The 19,215-nt window shown below is 61.9% G+C and overlaps 1 long non-coding RNA gene across 4 annotated transcripts; it reads left to right on the plus strand.

Annotated features, from left to right (window-relative positions):
- Positions 1–1,284: 1,284 nt before the first annotated feature.
- On the plus strand, positions 1,285–5,910 carry LOC119923330. Of its 4 annotated transcripts, XR_005448825.1 has the most exons (6): positions 1,285–1,503; positions 1,670–1,713; positions 2,654–2,698; positions 3,775–3,836; positions 5,238–5,316; positions 5,749–5,910. It is a non-coding gene; the product is annotated as an uncharacterized LOC119923330 (long non-coding RNA). The 4 variants fall into 4 exon arrangements; XR_005448826.1 differs by lacking the exon at positions 3,775–3,836; XR_005448828.1 differs by lacking the exons at positions 3,775–3,836; positions 5,238–5,316; positions 5,749–5,910 and adding an exon at positions 3,091–3,123.
- The last annotated feature ends 13,305 nt before the right edge of the window (positions 5,911–19,215 follow it).

Consider the following 19,215-nt stretch of genomic DNA (forward strand, 5'->3'; position numbering starts at 1 on the left):
GTGCAGAGCACGGTACTAAGCGCTTGGGAAGTACAAATTGGCAACATATAGAGACAGTCCCTACCCAACAGTGGGCTCACAGTCTAAAGGGGGGAGACAGAGAACAAAACCAAACATACTAACAAAATAAAATAAATAGAATAGATATGTACAAGTAAAATAAATAAATAGAGTAATAAATATGTACAAACATATATACACATATACAGGTGCTGTGGGGAAGGGAAGGAGGTAAAATGGGGGGATGGAGAGGGGGACGAGCGGGAGAGGAAGGAAGGGGCTCAGTCTGGGAAGGCCTCCTGGAGGAGGTGAGCTCTCAGCAGGGCCTTGAAGGGAGGAAGAGAGCTAGCTTGGCGGATGGGCAGAGGGAGGGCATTCCAGGCCCGGGGGATGATGTGGGCCAGGGGTCGATGGCGGGACAGGCGAGAACGAGGTACAGTGAGGAGATTAGCAGTGGAGGAGTGGAGGGTGCGGGCTGGGCTGTAGAAGGAGAGAAGGGAGGTGAGGTAGGAGGGGGCAAGGTGATGGAGAGCCTTGAAGCCCAGGGTTAGGAGTTTCTGCCTGATGCGCAGATTGATTGGTAGCCACGGAGATTTTTGAGGAGGGGAGTAATATGCCCAGAGCGTTTCTGGACAAAGATAATCCGGGCAGCAGCATGAAGTATGGATTGAAGTGGAGAGAGACACGAGGATGGGAGATCAGAGAGAAGGCTGATGTAGTAGTCCAGATGGGATAGGATGAGAGCTTGAATGAGCAGGGTAGAGGTATGGATGGAGAGGAAAGGGCGGATCTTGGCAATGTTGCAGAGCTGAGACCGGCAGGTTTTGGTGACGGCTTGGATGTGAGGGGTGAATGAGAGAGCGGAGTCGAGGATGACACCAAGGTTCCCGTCTTCCTGATGACAGGAAGAGATGGATCAGTGGATTTCCCTTCCCAGAACCTTCTCACCAACCTTTCTGGCCATGAGGACTACCACTCCTTTAGTGAGGACCCAGAGCAGCTCATCCCCATGGAGATGAGGAATCAAGAGTGGAGTTTCCATCTATAAGGGAAGGTGATGGGGGCATGACTAGGGGTTGCTGCAGGAAGACTCAGTCCTGTCCACAGGGTCACTCAACAAATCTTCAGCTCCTTTAGAGGTGGAACCCCTCTGTGCTTGACAGTGACTGCCTCTGAAGGAGTTGGGAAGGTGGGAGGGAGGGGGGAAGAGCCTAGTGTTAGGACTGAAACTAAGTGTTCTCTGGCTTGGTAGATGTGAGGCTTTGTAGCCCGGGACATTTCCCCAAGGTCCTCCCTGCAGGGCTGTTCCGTGGGGGTATCATCCACAGGGATGTTGACCTCATTAATGCCTGGGTTCAGGGTTAGGGGTTGGTACTGGGGTGAAGGGCTTAAGGCTCCCTCTCAGAAGGCTTCCTGTCCACTCAAACTGCCTTTTTGTTCTCCAGGTTCCCACTGTGGCTGTCGAAGTTGCAAAGGACACTTGGCTCCTGCAATCCATCAGTGGTATGTGAGTGCTTAGTATATACAGAGCACTGTATCAAGTGTTGGAGAGGAGGGAAAAAAAGCAACAGATCTAGCACACCTGTTGCCTGCCACCCTGACTCATCACCTCAGAACACCTGTCCCCACTTGACTGCAATTCTAATAGAGTTCCCTTTCAATCTTATAGGTCCAGCATCTGTTTGTTGGGGAGTCCCAGATGATACAACATAGGTAAGGGAAGGATATAAGTAAAAAGATATGTACATGATGTGTGGCGAAGGCTTCAGTGCTTAAAGGGTGGGATTAAGTGCATGGGTGAGCTGGAAGAGAAAAGAAAGTGTGTGGTGGAAGGGGTGGGGTCATTGGGGGCCAGGGAGGATGAGAGTTTTAGTCAGGGCAGGCTTGTTGGGAGAAACAATTTCAGTAGGGCTTTTAAAGCTGTGGGAGATGGCTGGTAGATTCCCTGGGTCGGTGCGGGGTGGGAGTCGAGAGGAAAGGATGTGTGGGATGGGTTGAGGGTGGATGGTGATCCATGTGAGGCATAAGGAGCAAGCTGGAGTTTTCAGGCTCTTCCTTATCCCCTTAGTTTAGTTTAGTCGCCTTAGTTTAGGCGGTCCGGAGGTGGATGTCGAAGGAATCCTGATGATGGGAAGAGATGGACTGATTGTTTTCCCTTCCCAGAACCTTCTCACCACCTTTCCTGGCCATGAGGACTGTTACCCCTTCAGTGAGAACCCAGAGCAGCTGATCCCCATGGAGAGGAAGAAGCAGGAGCTGAGCTTCCATTTCTAAGGGAAGGTAGTTAGGGCATGTGTGGATGATTAGGAGTTACTGCAGGAGGACTACAGGGTGTGTAGAGGGGCATGTCAGTCTCAGTATTGTTGCTGGTTCCACCATCTGAGGCTAAGGTTCTGTGTAGGGAACTGGTTCTTTCTGACTAGACTGGGGGACTGAGAAGACCCAGCACCCTTAATTCTATAGATGGGTCATTCCTTCCTGAGCCCACAGTCCTGTCCACAGGGTCACCCTACAGAGAACTGTACTAAGTGCTTTGGGGAGTAGAATGCAACTGATGTAGTACACCTGTTGCCTACCACCCTCACTCATCCACCTCAGCACATCTGTCCCCAATTGTCTACAATTCTAATAGCATTCTCTTCCTATCTTATAGGTCCAGCATCAGTATAATGAGGGGGACCCAGATGATATGATACAGGTAAGGGAAGAATCTGAGTAAAAAGATATGTACTTAATTAATGTGGGGTTAATCATTCAGGGTATAGTGGGTGAGAGTAAGTGCATGGGTGAGCTGGAAAAGAAATTAAAGTGTGTGTTTGGAGTGGTGGGGGTGTTGGGGGCCAGGGAGTCGGGGGATGAGAGCTTAAATCAGGGAAGGCTTGTTAGAGAAGGAACAATTTTAGTAGGGCTTTTAAAGATGTGGGAGAAGGCTGGTAGGTGGTGGGGTGGGGGGATGTGGTCCAAGAGAGGCATAAGGAGCAGGCTGGAACTCTCAGGCTTTTCCTAATCCCAGGTGAGTGCCATTCGAAGGTGGATGTCAAAGGAGTCCTGATGAGCAGAAGAGAAGGACCAACTTATTTCTCCTCCCAGAAGCTCCTCACCACCCTTCCTGGTCATGAGGACTGTTGCCCCTTCAGTGAGGACCCAGAGCAGCTGATCCCCATGGAGATGAGGAATCAAGAGCTGAGCTTCCATCCCTAAGGGAAGGTGATGGGGGCATGACTAGGGGTTACTGCAGGAGGAGGGCAAGGTGTAGAGAGGGGTGTGTTACTCTCAGTACTGTGGTTGGTTCTACCCACTGGGGCTAAGGCTCTGCATAGGGAACTGGTTCTGTGACTTGACTGTGGGACTGAGAAAACCCAGGATCCTTAATTCTATAGAAGGGTCATTTCTCCCTGAACCCACAGTCCTGTCTACAGGGTCACTCTGCAAATCCTCAGCTCCTCTAGAGGTGGAACCCCTTTGTGCTTGACAATGACTGCCTCTGAGGGAGTTAGGAGGGTGTGGGGAAACAGGGGAGTGGGGGGAAAGCCTAGTGTTAACAGTGAAGCTGACCAGGTGTTTTTTGGCTTGCTAGATGTGAGCTCTTCCAGGCTCAAAAACTTCCCCAAGGCCCTCGCTGCAGAACTATTATGTGGGGGTTTCATTTTCATGGATGCTGACCTTACTCATTCCCTTGCTGGGGGTGGAGGGCGGGTAGTAGGTTGAAGGGCCTAAGGCTCCCTCTCAGAAGGCTTCCTGTCCACTCAAACGTGCTCTTTCTTTGTTCTCCAGCTTCTCGCTGTGGCTGGGGAAGTTCTAAAGGACACTTGGCTCCTGCAATCCATCAGTGGTGTGTGAGTGCTAAGTATATGCAGAGGACTGTACTGTTTGGGGGAATACAATGCAACAGAACAATCCCACCTGTTGCCTGCCACCCTCTTTCACCCACCTCAGCACACCTGTCCCCACTTGTCTGCAATTCTGAGAGAGTTCCCTTTCAATCTTATAGGTCCAGTGGGGGAAGGTGGGGGGGTGTTTCCAGATGATACAATACAGGTAAGGGAGGGATTTGAGTAAAAGGATATGTACTTAATGGGAGCAAGGGGGGGTGGGGGGAGTTAATGCTTCAGGGTTTAGTGGGTGAGAGTAAGTGCATGGGTGAGCTGGAAGAAAAATCAAGTGTATGTTCGTGTGTCTGGGGTGTGGAGAAATGAGAGCTTTAGTCAGGGAAGGCTTTTTGGAAAAGAAACAATTTCAGTAGGGCTTGTAAAGATTTGGGAGACTGCTGATATGTCCACTGTGTGGGTAGGGGGTGGGAGTTCCAGGGGGGAGGATGTGTGGATTGTGGATGGATGTGGTCCAAGTGTCCTCCTTCAGTGAGGACCCAGATGAGCTGATTTCCATGGTGAGGAAGAATGAGCTGAGCTTCCATCTCTAAGGGAAGTTGATGGTGGACCTGAGGAGACCCAGTGTCCTTAATTCTTTAGATGGATCAATCAATCCTACCTGAACCCACAGCCCCTTCCACAGGGTCACCCTGCCACATCCTCAGTCCTTCCAGAGTTGGAACCCCTCTGTGCATGACAGTGAATGCCTCTGAGGGAGTTGGGGGGAAGTCGAGGGGCAGGGATGGGAGGAGGGGAGAGTCTAGTGTTTGAGTGTAGCTGGCTAGGTGCTTTCTGGCTTGCTAGCCAGGAGCTCTCCTAGGCCAGGAAATTTCCCCAATTTTCCCCGGGGCTGTTTATGGGGGATATCATCCTTCACCTATACTGATCTCATTCATGCCTGTGTTGGGGGTCAGGGGTAGGTAGAGGGGTGAAGGGCCTAGCACTCCATATCGGAAGGCTTCCTGGCCACCTCTCCATTCCTCAGCTTCTTGCTGTGGCTATGTTAGTTCTAATAGACACTGGGCTCCTGCAGTCAATTGACGTGAGCCCGCTGTTGGGTAGGGACCGTCTCTAAGATGTTGCCAACTGGTATTTCCCAAGCTCTTAGTACAGTGCTCGGCACACAGTAAGCACTCAATACGATTGAATGAATGAATGATACTGGAATGTGTCCTACATGCAGAGCACTAACCTAAGTGCTTGGGGATGGTACAGTGCAGGGGAATTAGCAGATGTGCTCCCTGTAGCCCTGACTCACCACCACAGCACACTTGTCCTCACTTGTCTCCTCACTATGGTGTCTCCTTTCCTGAGACTTTGTTAGGCATGTCTTACATATTGTAACATAATTTCTTTTCAATATTCTAGGTCCAGCATCACTTTACTGAAGAGTCCCAGCTAACAATACAAGTGAAAGAGCTGAGTACATGTACCTAATTTCTGTGGGGTGAATGCCTCATTGCTTGGTGGGTTGGACTGAAATGCATGGGTGAGTTGGAAGGGAAAATAAAGTGTGTGTGTGTGTGTGTGTGTGTGTGTGTGTGTGTCCCCACCCATCCTATTCTCCTGTGGAGTTCTGTAGCCTCCAACTTGTATCTTTGTAGGTAGAATAGAAGGGTTTGGTATGGAGTATTGCAAGTCTTACCACTCCTCTTGTTTAGTCTGCCTTTGTACTGGAGACTTGTTGTTGTTAAAGTCCAGGCCTCTTCCAACGTGGGAGTGTGGGGATCCAGTGACAGGGGTAGGGAAGAGTGGAGGATCCAGGCTTCTGTGGCTGTTCTCTCATGCCTATTGAAAACCAGGCTGATTTGCAGGATGTTGGAGAAATGTCTCTATGTTGGAGAAACTGCATCATTTGAGTTTCCTTCTCAACTTGCAGGAGCACCATCAGACTAATCACTCCACGCGGTGCGCTGAGGGAAATCTTGGAAATAGGACCACCTCAACGATATCATGGCCAGTGAGAAGTAATTTAACTTGGTCTGTCATCCGCTCCGCAACAATAATTCCCTTCTCTCACAGACTCCAATGCCTATTTCCATGACCGTCTCTTCTAGATTTAGAGGAGGCAACTTCCAGCGCTTAATAATTTACCCTGCATAATCGGTACTTTCACAACTATCAAACTGGTCCTATCCCCCCCCCCCAAACACACACACACTTTGGTCCTATTGGGGCGCCGCCGCACCCCCCCCCCCCCACGATCCGTCTGGTCCTATGCCCCCCCACTCCTTCTGGTCCTTTGCCCCCCCCCCCACAACACCCCAGCCCCCACTCCGACTGGTCTTATTGCCCCTGGTCTGGTTCTATCCTTCCTGCTCATTCTAGTTCTAGTCCCCCGGCTCTGGCTAGTTCTTTCCCCCTGCTCTGTCTAGTTTTGTTTCCCCCGCTCGGTCAAGAGCTATAGATCTATCCCCCCCGCTCTGACTGGACTTATCGCCACCCCCCTGCTCCCACTGGTCCTATCGTCCCCGGCTACGACTGGTTCTATCCCCCCCCACCCCCATCTGGTTCTATCTCCCCCGCACTGACTGGTTCTATCCTCTCTCCCCCCCGCCCTCCCCCTGCTCCGTCTGGTCCTTCCTTCCCCGCTCCATCTGGTCCTTTCCCACCCCCGCTCCGACTGGTCCTACCCCCCACCCCGGCTCCGACTGTTCCTATTGCGCCCCCCCCCCCATCGCCCCCGCTCCGACTGGTCCTATCGCACCCCCACCCGGCTCTGACTGGTCCTATTGTCCCTGCTCTGACTGGTGCTACCACACCCCCACCCTGCTCCAACGGGTCCTACTGCCCCCGCTATCGTGCTGTCCCCCCCACTCCCTGTTAGGTCTCATGCTGTCACCCCCTGCCCGGCCTAGTGCTGTTGCCCCCTGCCTGGCCTCGTGCTGTGACACCCCCCCTGCCCCGCCAGGTGCTGTAGGCCCCCCCGCCCCGCCTAGTGCTGTAGGCCCCCCGCCCCGCCTAGTGCTGTTGGCCCCTGCCCTGCCTAGGGCTGTCACCCCCACTGCTTCATCTATTGTGATCCCCCAACTCTGCCTAGTGCTATCTGCCCATGCTCTTCCTAGTGCTATCCATCCCTACTCTGCCTGGTGCTGTCCCCCCCCAGCTCTGCCTAGTGCTTCCCTCCCCCACTCCCCCTACTGCTGTCGCCCCCCGCCCCCCCCTACTGCTGTCGCCCCCTGCTCTGCCTACTACTGTTGCCCCCCCGCTCCACCTACTGCTATCCCCTGCACTCTCCCTAGTGCTATCCCCCCTGCCCAGCCTAGTGCTATACTCCCCGCTCTGCCTAGTGCTATCCCACCTCTCCACCTAGTGCTATCCCTCTGCTCTGTCTACTGCTATCCTCCTGCCCCAACTTGGGCTGTTGCCCCCCTCCCCGCCTCGGGCTGTCGCCCCGCCTCCCTACTCCGTCTACTGCTATCCCCCTGCTCTGTCTACTGTTATCCCCCCACTCCGCTTAATGCAATCCCCTCGCCCCGCCTGGGGCTGTCACGCCCCCCACTCCACTCCTTCTAGTGTTATCCCCCTGCTCCGCCTAGTGCTGTCACTCCCCCACCCTGCATGGGGCTGTCGCCCCACCCCCTCCCCCGCCCCCCCATGTAGGACTGTTGCCCTCCTCCCCGCCTAGGGCTATCACCCCCCACAACTGCCTAGGACTGTGGCCCCCCCGCCCCATCTAGTGTTATCCCCCCACCCTGCTTAGTGCTATCCCCCCCGCCCTACCTAGTGCTATCCCCCCTCTCCGCCTACTGCTATGGCCCCGCTTCTCCTAGTGGTATCCCCCTGCTCCATCTAGTGCTATCCCCTGTCTCCATCTAGTGCAATACGTCCCGCTCTGCCTAGTGCTATCACCTCGCTCCATCTGGTGCTATCCCCCCGCTCCATCTAGTGCTATCCCCCTGCTCCGTCTAGTGCTATCCCCCGCTCTGTCTAGTGCTATCCCCCGGCTCTGTCTAGTGCTATCCCCCGGCTCTGTCTAGTGCTATCCCCCAGCTCCGTCTAGTGCTATCCCCCAGCTCCGTCTAGTGCTATCCCCCAGCTCCGTCTAGTGCTATCCCCCAGTTCCGGCTAGTGCTATCCCCCAGTTCCGGCTAGTGCTATCCCCCAGTTCCGGCTAGTGCTATCCCCCAGTTCCGGCTAGTGCTATCCCCCAGCTCCGGCTAGTGCTATCCCCCAGCTCCGTCTAGTGCTATCCCCCAGCTCCGTTTAATGCTATCCCCCAGCTCCGTCTAGTGCTATCCCCCTGCTTCGCCTAGTGGTATCCCCCCTGCTCTGCCTAGTGCTATCCCCCCTGCTTAGTGCTGTTGCCCCCTGCTCTTAGTGCTGTTGCCCCCGGCTCTGCTTAGTGCTGTTGCCCCCCGGCTCTGCGTAGTGCTATCCCCTGCTCCCTGCCTAGGGCCGTGACCCCCCCGCCCGGCCCGGTGCTGTCGCCCTCCCCGCCCGGCCCGGTGCTGTCGCCCCCCCCCCGCCCGGCCCGGTGCTGTCCCCCCCCCCCGCTCTGCCCGGTGCTGTCCCCCCCCCCCCCGCTCTGCCCGGTGCTGTCCCCCCCCGCTCTGCCCGGTGCTGTGTCCCCCCCGCTCTGCCCGGTGCTGTGTCCCCCCCCGCTCTGCCCGGTGCTGTGTCCCCCCCGCTCTGCCCGGTGCTGTCCCCCCCCCGCTCTGCCCGGTGCTGTCCCCCCCCCCCCGCTCTGCCCGGTGCTGTCCCCCCCCCCCCGCTCTGCCCGGTGCTGTCCCCCCCCCCCGCTCTGCCCGGTGCTGTCCCCCCCCCCCGCTCTGCCCGGTGCTGTCCCCCCCCCCGCTCTGCCCGGTGCTGTCCCCCCCCCCCCGCTCTGCCCGGTGCTGTCCCCCCCCCCCCGCTCTGCCCGGTGCTGTCCCCCCCCACCGCTCTGCCCGGTGCTGTCCCCCCCCCGCTCTGCCCGGTGCTGTCCCCCCCCCGCTCTGCCCGGTGCTGTCCCCCCCCCCCGCTCTGCCCGGTGCTGTCCCCCCCCCCGCTCTGCCCGGTGCTGTCCCCCCCCCCGCTCTGCCCGGTGCTGTCCCCCCCCCCCGCTCTGCCCGGTGCTGTCCCCCCCCCCGCTCTGCCCGGTGCTGTCCCCCCCCCGCTCTGCCCGGTGCTGTCCCCCCCCCCGCTCTGCCCGGTGCTGTCCCCCCCCCGCTCTGCCCGGTGCTGTCCCCCCCCCCCCGATCTGCCCGGTGCTGTCCCCCCCCGCTCTGCCCGGTGCTGTCCCCCCCCGCTCTGCCCGATGCTGTCCCCCCGCTCTGCCCGGTGCTGTACCCCCAACTCTGCCCGGTGCTGTCCCCCCCTGCCCTGCTCTGCCCGGTGCTGTCCCCCGCTGCTCTGTCTGGTGCTGTCCCCCCCGCTCTGCCCGGTGCTGTCCATCCCTGCTCTGCCCAGTGCTATCCCCCGCCCCCCGGCTCTGCCCAGTGTTATCCCCCCCCTTGCTCTGGCCAGTGTTATCCCCCCCTGCTCTGCCTAGTGTTATCCCCCCCGTCTCTGCCTAGTGCTATCCCCCCCCCCCCCCGGCTCTGCCTAGTGCTATCCCCCCCCGACTCTGCCTAGTGCTATCCCCCCCGGCTCTGCCTAGTGCTATCACCCCCCCCACCCCACCCGGCTCTGCCTAGTGCTATCCACCCCCGGCTCTGCCTAGTGCTATCCCCCCACCGGCTCTGCCTAGTGCTATCCCCCCACCGGCTCTGCCTAGTGCTATCCCCCCCGGGCTCTGCCTAGTGCTATCGCCCCCTCCCCCGCCCCCCCAGCTCTGCCTAGTGCTATCTCCCCCCCCCAGCTCTGCCTAGTGCTATCCCCCCCCGCCCCCCCGGGTCTGCCTAGTGCTATCCCCTCCGGCTCTGCCTAGTGCTATTGCCCCCCTGGCTCTGCCTAGTGCTATCCCCCCCGCCCGCTCTGCCTAGTGCTATCCCCCCCTGCTCTGCCTGGTTCTATCCCCACCGGCTCTGCCTAGTGCTAGCCCCCCCACCCCCGCTCTGTCTAGTGCTATCCCCTGATGCCTAGTGCTATCCCCTCTTCTCTACCTAGTGCTATCTCCCTGCTCTGCCTAGTGCTATTCCCCCCAGCTGTGCCTAGTGCTACTGCCCTTTGCCCCGCCCACGGCTGTCACCCCCCACCCCACCTACAGCTGTCACCCCTCCTGCCCCGACTAGGGCTGTCCCCCTGCTCCGCCTAGTGCTGTTGCCCACAGCCCCGCCTAAGGCTGTCGCCCCCCTGCTCCATCTAGTGCTATCCCCCCCTCCTCCCAGTGCTATCCCCCTCGCTCCACCTAGGGCTACACCCCGGCTCTACCTAGGTCTGTCACCCCCCGCCTCGAATAGTGTTTTGCCCCCCCCCAATCTGTCTAGTGCTATCCCCCTCACCTAGGGAGTTTCCCCCCCCGCCCCCTGCTTGGTCTAGTGCTATCCCCCCTGCTCGGTCTAGTGCTATCCCCCCTGCTCGGTCTAGTGCTATCCCCCCTGCTCGGTCTAGTGCTATTCCCCCTGCTCGGTCTACTGCTATCCCCCCGGCTCTGTCTAGTGCTATCCCCCCACTCCGCCTAGTGCTATCCCCCGCTCTACCTAGTGCTATCTCCCCGCTCCGTCTAGTGCTATCCCCCCACTCTGCCTATTGCTTTAACCCCCGGCCCCAACTGCGGTTGTCGCCCCCCAGCTCCGTCTAGTGCTATCCCCCCACCTAGTGCTGTCCCCCGTGCTCCACCTAGTGCTATCCCCCCGCTCTGCCTAGTGCTATCTCCCAACTCCTCCTAGTGCTATCCCCCAGCTCTGCCTAGTGCTACCCCCCGATCCGCCTAGTGCTATCCCCCCCACCGTACCTAGTGCTATCCCCCCGCTCTTCCTAGTGCTATCACCCCGCCGTGCCTAGTGCTATCCCCCCAGGCTCTGCCTAGTGCTATCTCCCAACTCCTCCTAGTGCTATCCCCCCAGCCTAGTGCTGTCCCCCCCGCTCCGTCTAGTGCTGTCCCCCACGCTCCGTCTAGTGTTATCACCCCACTCCGTCTAGTGTTATCACCCCACTCCGTCTAGTGTTATCCCCCTCCGTCTAGTGCTATCCCCCCGTTCCGCCTAGTGCTATCCCCGCCGGCTCCGCCTAGTGCTATCCCCGCCGGCTCCTCCTAGTGCTATCCCCGCCGGCTCCGCCTAGTGCTATCCCCCCCCACCCCCGCTCCATCTAGTGTTAACCGCCCGCTCCGTCTAGTGTTATCCCGCCCGCTCCATCTAGTGTTATCCCGCCAGCTCCGTCTAGTGTTATCCCCCCGCTCCGTCTAGTGTTATCCCCCCCGCTCCGTCTAGTGTTATCCCCCCCGCTCCGTCTAGTGTTATCCCCCTCGCTCCGACTAGTGCTCCGGCTCTGCCCAGTGCTATCCCCCCCTGCGTCTAGTGTAACCACCCCCTGCGTCTAGTGTAATCCCCCCGCTCCGTCTAGTGTTATCCCCCTCGCTCCGTCTAGTTTTATCCCCCTCGCTCCGTCTAGTGTTATCCCCCTCGCTCCGTCTAGTGTTATCCCCCTCGCTCCGTCTAGTGTTATCCCCCTCGCTCCGTCTAGTGTTATCCCCCTCGCTCCGTCTAGTGTTATCCCCCTCGCTCCGTCTAGTGTTATCCCCCTCGCTCCGTCTAGTGTTATCCCCCTCGCTCCGTCTAGTGTTATCCCCCTCGCTCCGTCTAGTGTTATCCCCCTCGCTCCGTCTAGTGTTATCCCCCTCGCTCCGTCTAGTGTTATCCCCCTCGCTCCGTCTAGTGTTATCCCCCTCGCTCCGTCTAGTGTTATCCCCCTCGCTCCGTCTAGTGTTATCCCCCTCGCTCTGTCTAGTGTTATCCCCCTCCCTCTGTCTAGTGTTATCCCCCTCCCTCTGCCTAGTGTTATCCCCCTCCCTCTGTCTAGTGTTATCCCCCCCCATCTAGTGTTATCCCCCCTCTCCGTCTAGTGTTTCCCCCCTGCTCCGTCTAGTGTTATCCCCCCTCTCCGTCTAGTGCTATCCCCCTCCGCCTAGCGCTATCCCTCTCTGTCTAGTGCTATCCCCCCGCTCCAACTAGTGCTATCCCCCTGCTCCGACTAGTGCTATCCCCCCACTCCTCCTAGTGCTATCCCCCCGCTCCGACTAGTGCTGTCCCCCCACTCCTCCTAGTGCTGTCCCCCCCGGCTCTGCCTAGTGCCACCCCCCGGCTCTGCCTGGTGCCACCCCCCCCCGGCTCTGCCTGGTGCCACCCCACCCCCGGCTCTGCCTGGTGCCACCCCCCCCGGCTCTGCCTGGTGCCACACACCCCCCCGGCTCTGCCTGGTGCCACCCCCCCCCCGGCTCTGCCTGGTGCCACCCCCCCCCGGCTCTGCCTGGTGCCACCCGCTCGCCCCCCCCCGGGCCTGCCTGGTGCCACCCCCCCCGGCTCTGCCTGGTGCCAACCCCCCCCCGGCTCTGCCTGGTGCCATCCCCCCCCGGCTCTGCCTGGTGCCATCCCCCCCGGCTCTGCCTGGTGCCATCCCCCCCGGCTCTGCCTGGTGCCATCCCCCCCGGCTCTGCCTGGTGCCATCCCCCCCGGCTCTGCCTGGTGCCATCCCCCCCCGGCTTCTGCCTGGTGCCATCCCCCCCGGCTCTGCCTGGTGCCATCCCCCCCCGGCTCTGCCTGGTGCCATCCCCCCCCGGCTCTGCCTGGTGCCATCCCCCCCCGGCTCTGCCTGGTGCCATCCCCCCCGGCTCTGCCTGGTGCCATCCCCCCCCCGGCTCTGCCTGGTGCCATCCCCCCCCGGCTCTGCCTGGTGCCATCCCGCCCGGCTCTGCCTAGTGCTTTCACCCCACACCTCCTAGTGGCTATCCCCCCACTCCTCCTAGTGCTATCCCCCCAGCCTAGTGCTGTCCCCCCCCGCTCCGCCTAGTGCTGTCCCCCCCGCTCCGCCTAGTGCTGTCCCCCCCGCTCCGCCTAGTGCTATCCCCCCGCTCCGCCTAGTGCTATCCCCCCGCTCCGCCTAGTGCTATCCCCCCGCTCCGCCTAGTGCTATCCCCCCGCTCCGCCTAGTGCTATCCCCCCCGCTCCGCCTAGTGCTATCCCCCCCGGGCTCTTCCAGTGGTATCCCCCCCCGGCTCTTCCCAGTGGTATCCCCCCCCCGGCTCTTCCCAGTGGTATCCCCCCCCCGGCTCTTCCCAGTGCTATCCCCCCCCCGGCTCTGCCCAGTGCTATCCCCCCCCGGCTCTGCCCAGTGCTATCCCCCCCCGGCTCTGCCCAGTGCTATCCCCCCCCGGCTCTGCCCAGTGCTATCCCCCCCCGGCTCTGCCCAGTGCTATCCCCCCCCGGCTCTGCCCAGTGCTATCCCCCCCCCGGCTCTGCCCAGTGCTATCCCCCCCGGCTCTGCCCAGTGCTATCCCCCCCGGCTCTGCCCAGTGCTATCCTCCCCTGCTCTGCCCAGTGCTATCCTCCCCGGGCTGTGCCTAGTGCTATTCCCCCCGCCACCCCCCGGCTCTGCCTCGTGCTATCCTCCCCCCCACCGGCTCTCCCTAGTGCTATCCCCCCCTGCTCTCCCTAGTGCTATCACCCCCGCCTAGTGCTATCAGCCCCCGCCTAGTGCTATCCTCCCGCTCTGCCCAGTGCCATCCTCCCGCTCTGCCTAGTGCCATCCCCCTGCTCTGCCTAGTGCTACCCCCCTGCTCTGCCTAGTGCTATCCCCCTGCTCTGCCTAGTGCTATCCCCCTGCTCTGCCTAGTGCTATCCCCCTGCTCTGCCTAGTGCTATCCCCCTGCTCAGCCTAGTGTTATCCCTTCTCAGCCTAGTGTTATCCCCCTTCTCAGCCTAGTGTTATCCCCCTTCTCAGCCTAGTGTTATCCCCCTGCTCTGCCTAGTGCTATCCCCCACTACTATTGCTGTTCCCCCCGCTTTGTCTAGTGTTAACCGCCCGCTCCGTCTAGTGTTAACCGCCCGCTCCGTCTAGTGTTAACCGCCCGCTCCGTCTAGTGTTAACCGCCCGCTCCGTCTAGTGTTATCCCCCTCGCTCCGTCTAGTGTTATCCCCCTCGCTCCGTCTAGTGTTATCCCCCTCGCTCCGTCTAGTGTTATCCCCCTCGCTCCGTCTAGTGTTATCCCCCCCGCTCCGTCTACTTTTATCCCCCCCGCTCCGTCTAGTGTTTCCCCCCCGCTCCGTCTAGTGTTCCCCCCCGCTCCGTCTAGTGTTTCCCCCCCGCTCTGTCTAGTGTTTTCCCCCCCGCTCCGTCTAGTGTTCCCCCCCCGCTCCGTCTAGTGTTCCCCCCCCCCCGCTCCGTCTAGTGTTCCCCCCCCCCCCCGCTCCGTCTAGTGCTATCCTCCTCTGTCTAGTGCTATCCCTCTCTGTCTAGTGCTATCCCCCTGCTCCGACTAGTGCTCCGGCTCTTCCCAGTGCTATCCCCCCCAGCTCTGCCCAGTGCTATCCCCCCCCGGCTCTGCCCAGTGCTATCCCCCCCCGGCTCTGCCCAGTGCTATCCCCCCCCGGCTCTGCCCTGTGCTATCCCCCCCCGGCTCTGCCCAGTGCTATCCCCCCCCCGGCTCTGCCCAGTGCTATCCCCCCCCGCTCCGCCCAGTGTTATCCCCCTCGCTCCGCCTAGTGCTATCCCCCTGCTCTGCCTAGTGCTATCCCTCCCCCCAACCCTGCTCTGGCTAGTGCTACCCCCCCCCCAGTGCTGCCCCCCCCACTCCGTCTAGTGCTGCCCCCCCCCACTCCGTCTAGTGCTGTCCACCCACTCCGTCTAGTGCTGTCCCCCCGGCTCCGTCTAGTGCTGTCCCCCCGCTCCGTCTAGTGCTGTCCCCCCGCTCCGTCTAGTGCTGTCCCCCCGCTCCGTCTAGTGCTGTCCCCCCGCTCCGTCTAGTGCTGTCCCCCCGCTCCGTCTAGTGCTGTCCCCCCGCTCCGTCTAGTGCTGTCCCCCCCGCTCCGTCTAGTGCTGTCCCCCCCGCTCCGTCTAGTGCTGTCCCCCCCGCTCCGTCTAGTGCTGTCCCCCCCGCTCCGTCTAGTGCTGTCCCCCCCGCTCCGTCTAGTGCTGTCCCCCCCGCTCCGTCTAGTGCTGTCCCCCCCGCTCCGTCTAGTGCTGTCCCCCCCGCTCCGTCTAGTGCTGCCCCCCCGCTCCGTCTAGTGCTGCCCCCCCGCTCCGTCTAGTGCTGCCCCCCCGCTCCGTCTAGTGCTGCCCCCCCGCTCCGTCTAGTGCTGCCCCCCCCGCTCCGCCTAGTGCTGCCCCCCCCGCTCCGCCTAGTGCTGCCCCCCCCGCTCCGCCTAGTGCTGTCCCCCCGCTCCGCCTAGTGCTGTCCCCCCGCTCCGCCTAGTGCTGTCCCCCCGCTCCGCCTAGTGCTATCTCCCTCTCTGTCTAGTGCTATCTCCCTCTCTGTCTAGTGCTATCCCCCCACCCTGCTTAGGGCTGTCACCCCCTGCCCTGACTACGGTTGTTGCCCACCTGCTCCGCCTAGTGCTGTCCCCTCCACTCCATCTAGTGCCATCCCCCCGCTCTTCCTAGTGCTACCCCCCTACTCCGCCTAGGGCTGTTGCCCCCTGCCCCGGCTAGGGTTGTTGCCCCCCCGCTCCGCCTAGTGCTAACCCCCCACTCCGCCTAGTGCTAACCCCCCACTCTGCCTAGTGTTAACCCCCCACTCCGCCTAGTGCTAACCCCCCACTCCACCTAGTTCTATCCCCCTGCTGCGTCTCGTGCTATCCCCCCACTCCTCGTATTGCTGTCACCCACTACCCTGACTAGGGTTGTTGCCCCCCTGCTCTGCCTAGTGCTATCCCCCTGCTCCGCCTCGTGCTATCCCCCCCGGCTCCGCCTAGTGCTATCCCCCCCCGGCTCCGCCTAGTGCTATCCCCCCCCGGCTCCGCCTAGTGCTATCCCCCCCGGCTCCGCCTAGTGCTATCCCCCCCCCCGCTCCGCCTAGTGCTATCCCCCCCGCTCCGCCTAGTGCTATCCCCCCCGCTCCGCCTAGTGCTATCCCCCCCGCTCCGCCTAGTGCTAACCCCCCGCTCCGCCTAGTGCTAACCCCCCGCTCCGCCTAGTGCTAACCCCCCGCTCCGCCTAGTGCTAACCCCCCGCTCCGCCTAGTGCTAACCCCCCGCTCCGCCTAGTGCTAATCCCCCGCTCCGCCTAGTGCTAACCCCGCGCTCCGCCTAGTGCTAACCCCCCGCTCCGCCTAGTGCTAACCCCCCGCTCCGCCTAGTGCTAACCCCCCGCTCCGCCAAGTGCTAACCTCCCGCTCCGCCTAGTGCTATCCCCCCGCTGCGTCTCTTGCTATCCCCCTGCTGCATCTCGTGCTCACTCCTCGTATTGTTGTCACCCCATACCCCAACAAGGTATCCCCCCCGTCCCGCCTAGTGCTTTCCCCCCACCTCGCCTAGGGCTGTCGCCCCCCACCTCGCCTAGTGCTGTCGCCCCCCCCACCTCGCCTAGTGCTATCACCCCCACTCTGCCTAGTGCTATACCCCCCGCCTAGTGCTTTCCCCCCGCTCCGTCTAGTGCTATCCCCCAGCTCCGCCTACTGCTATCCCTCCCTGCTCTGCCTAGTGCTATCCACCCCACCTAGTGCTGTCCCCCCGCTCCCTCTAGTGCTGTCCCCCCGCTCCGTCTAGTGCTATCTCCCCGATCCGCCTAGGGCTGTTGCCCCTGCCCCGACTAGTGTTGTTGCCCCCACGCTCTGTCTACTGCTATCCCCCTGCTCCGTCTACTGCTATCCCCCTGCTCTGCCTAGTGCTGTCCCTCCCGCTCCGCCTAGTGCTATCCCCTTGCTCTGTCTAGTGCTATACTCCCGTTCCTCCTAGTGCTATCCCCCCTGCCCCGCCTAGTGCTATGCCCCCCGCCCCGCCTAGTGCTATGCCCCCCGCCCCGCCTAGTGCTATGCCCCCCGCCCCGCCTAGGGCTGTCGCCCCCCCGCCCCGGGCTGTTGCCCCCTGCCTCGCCTAGGGCTGTCGCCCCCCTCCCCACCTCGCCTAGTGCTATCGCCCCTGCTCTGCCTAGTGCTATACCCCCTGCCTCGTGCTTTCCCCCCTGGTCCGTCTAGTTCTATCCCCGAGCTCTGCCTACTGCTATCCCCCCCCGGCTCTGCCTAGTGCTATCCACCCCGCCTAGTGCTGTCCCCCCGCTCCCTCTAGTGCTATCCCCCCGCTCCGTCAAGTGCTATCTCCCCGGTCCACTTAGGACTGTCGCCCCCTGCCCCGACTAGGGTTGTTGCCCCCATGCTCCGTCTACTGCTATCCCCCTGCTCTGCCTATTGCTATCCCCCCCCGTCTATTGCTGTCCCCCCCGGCTCCGTCTAGTGCTATCGCCCCACTCCGTCTAGTGCTATCCCCCTGCTCCGTCTAGTGCTATCCCCCTGCTCTGTCAAGTGCTATCCCCCCGTTCCTCCTAGGGCTGTTGCCCCCCTGCCCTGCCTAGTGCTATCCCCCCCGCTCCACCTAGTTCTATCCCCCCGACCTAGTGCTGTCCCCCCTGCTCTGTCTAGTGCTATCCCTCGGCTCCATCTGGTGATATTCCCCCGCTCCGCCTAGGGCTATCGCCCCCTGCCCCGACTAGGGTTATTGCCCCCCCCAGCTCCATCTAGTACTATCTCCCTGCTCTGCCTAGTGCTATCCCCCCCGCCTAGTGCTTTCCCCCTTGCTCTGTCTAGTGCTATCCCCCAGCTCCACCTAGTGCTATTCCCCCCCGCCCCCCCTAGGGCTGTCGCTGCCCCGCCTAGTGCTATCCCCCCCCGCCCCGCCTAATGCTTTCCCCCCTGCCTCGCCTAGGGCTGTTGCCCCCAGCTTCGCCTAGTGCTGTCGCCCCCCCCCACCTCGCCTAGTGCTGTCGCCCCCCCCACCTCGCCTAGTGCTGTCACCCCCCCACCTCACCTAGTGCTGTCACCCCCCCACCTCGACTAGTACTGTCGCCCCCCCACCTCGCCTAGTGGTATCCCCCGGCTCCGTCTACTGCTATCTCCCCGATCCACCTAGGGCTGTCGGCCCCTGCCCCGACTAGGGTTGTTGCCCCCAGACTCCGTCTACTGCTATCCCCCTGCTCCGCCTACCGCTATCTCCCCCACCTAGCGCTGTCCCCCCGCTCCATCTAGTGCTATCGCCCCACTCCATTTAGTGCTAACCCCCGCTCCGCCTAGTGCTAACCCCCCCGCTCCGCCTAGTGCTAACCCCCCGCTCCGCCTAGTGCTAACCCCCCGCTCCGCCTAGTGCTAACCCCCCGCTCCGCCTAGTGCTAACCCCCCGCTCCGCCTCGTGCTAACCCCCCGCTCCGCCTCGTGCTAACCCCCCGCTCCGCCTCGTGCTAACCCCCCGCTCCGCCTCGTGCTAACCCCCCGCTCCGCCTCGTGCTAACCCCCCCGCTCCGCCTCGTGCTAACCCCCCGCTCCGCCTAGTGCTAACCCCCCGCTCCGCCTAGTGCTAACCCCCCGCTCCGCCTCGTGCTAACCCCCCGCTCCGCCTCGTGCTAACCCCCCGCTCCGCCTCGTGCTAACCCCCCGCTCCGCCTCGTGCTAACCCCCCGCTCCGCCTCGTGCTAACCCCCCGCTCCGCCTCGTGCTAAACCCCCGCTCCGCCTCGTGCTAATCCCCCGCTCCGCCTAGTGCTAACCCCCCGCTCCGCCTAGTGCTAACCCCCCGCTCTGCCAAGTGCTAACCCCCCGCTCCTAGTGCTATCCCCCTGCTGCACCTCGTGCTATCCCCCAACTCCTCGTATTGCTGTCACCCCATACCCCGACTAGGGTTGTTGCCCCCCCGCTCCGCCTAGTGCTATCCCCTGCTCTGCCTAGTGCTATCCCTCCCCCCAACCCTGCTCTGGCTAGTGCTACCCCCCCCCCCAGTGCTGCCCCCCCCCACTCCGTCTAGTGCTGTCCACCCACTCCGTCTAGTGCTGTCCCCCCACTCCGTCTAGTGCTGTCCCCCCCGCTCCGTCTAGTGCTGTCCCCCCCGCTCCGTCTAGTGCTGTCCCCCCGCTCCGTCTAGTGCTGTCCCCCCGCTCCGTCTAGTGCTGTCCCCCCGCTCCGTCTAGTGCTGCCCCCCCGCTCCGTCTAGTGCTGCCCCCCCGCTCCGTCTAGTGCTGCCCCCCCGCTCCGTCTAGTGCTGCCCCCCCGCTCCGTCTAGTGCTGTCCCCCCGCTCCGTCTGGTGCTGTCCCCCCGCTCCGTCTGGTGCTGTCCCCCCGCTCCGTCTGGTGCTGTCCCCCCTGCTCCGTCTAGTGCTACCCCCCTGCTCCGTCTAGTGCTACCCCCCGGCTCCGTCGGGTGCCATCCCCCGGCTCCTCCTAGGGCTATTGCCCCCCACCCCGCCTAGGGCTGTCGCCCCCCGCCCCGCCTAGTGCTCTCGTCACCTGCCCCACCTAGGGCTGTTGCCCCCCTGCCCCGCCTAGTGCTATCCCTGCTGGTCTGTTTACT

Source organism: Tachyglossus aculeatus, unplaced genomic scaffold, assembly GCF_015852505.1.
Source record: "Tachyglossus aculeatus isolate mTacAcu1 unplaced genomic scaffold, mTacAcu1.pri scaffold_175_arrow_ctg1, whole genome shotgun sequence".
NCBI lineage: Eukaryota > Metazoa > Chordata > Mammalia > Monotremata > Tachyglossidae > Tachyglossus > Tachyglossus aculeatus.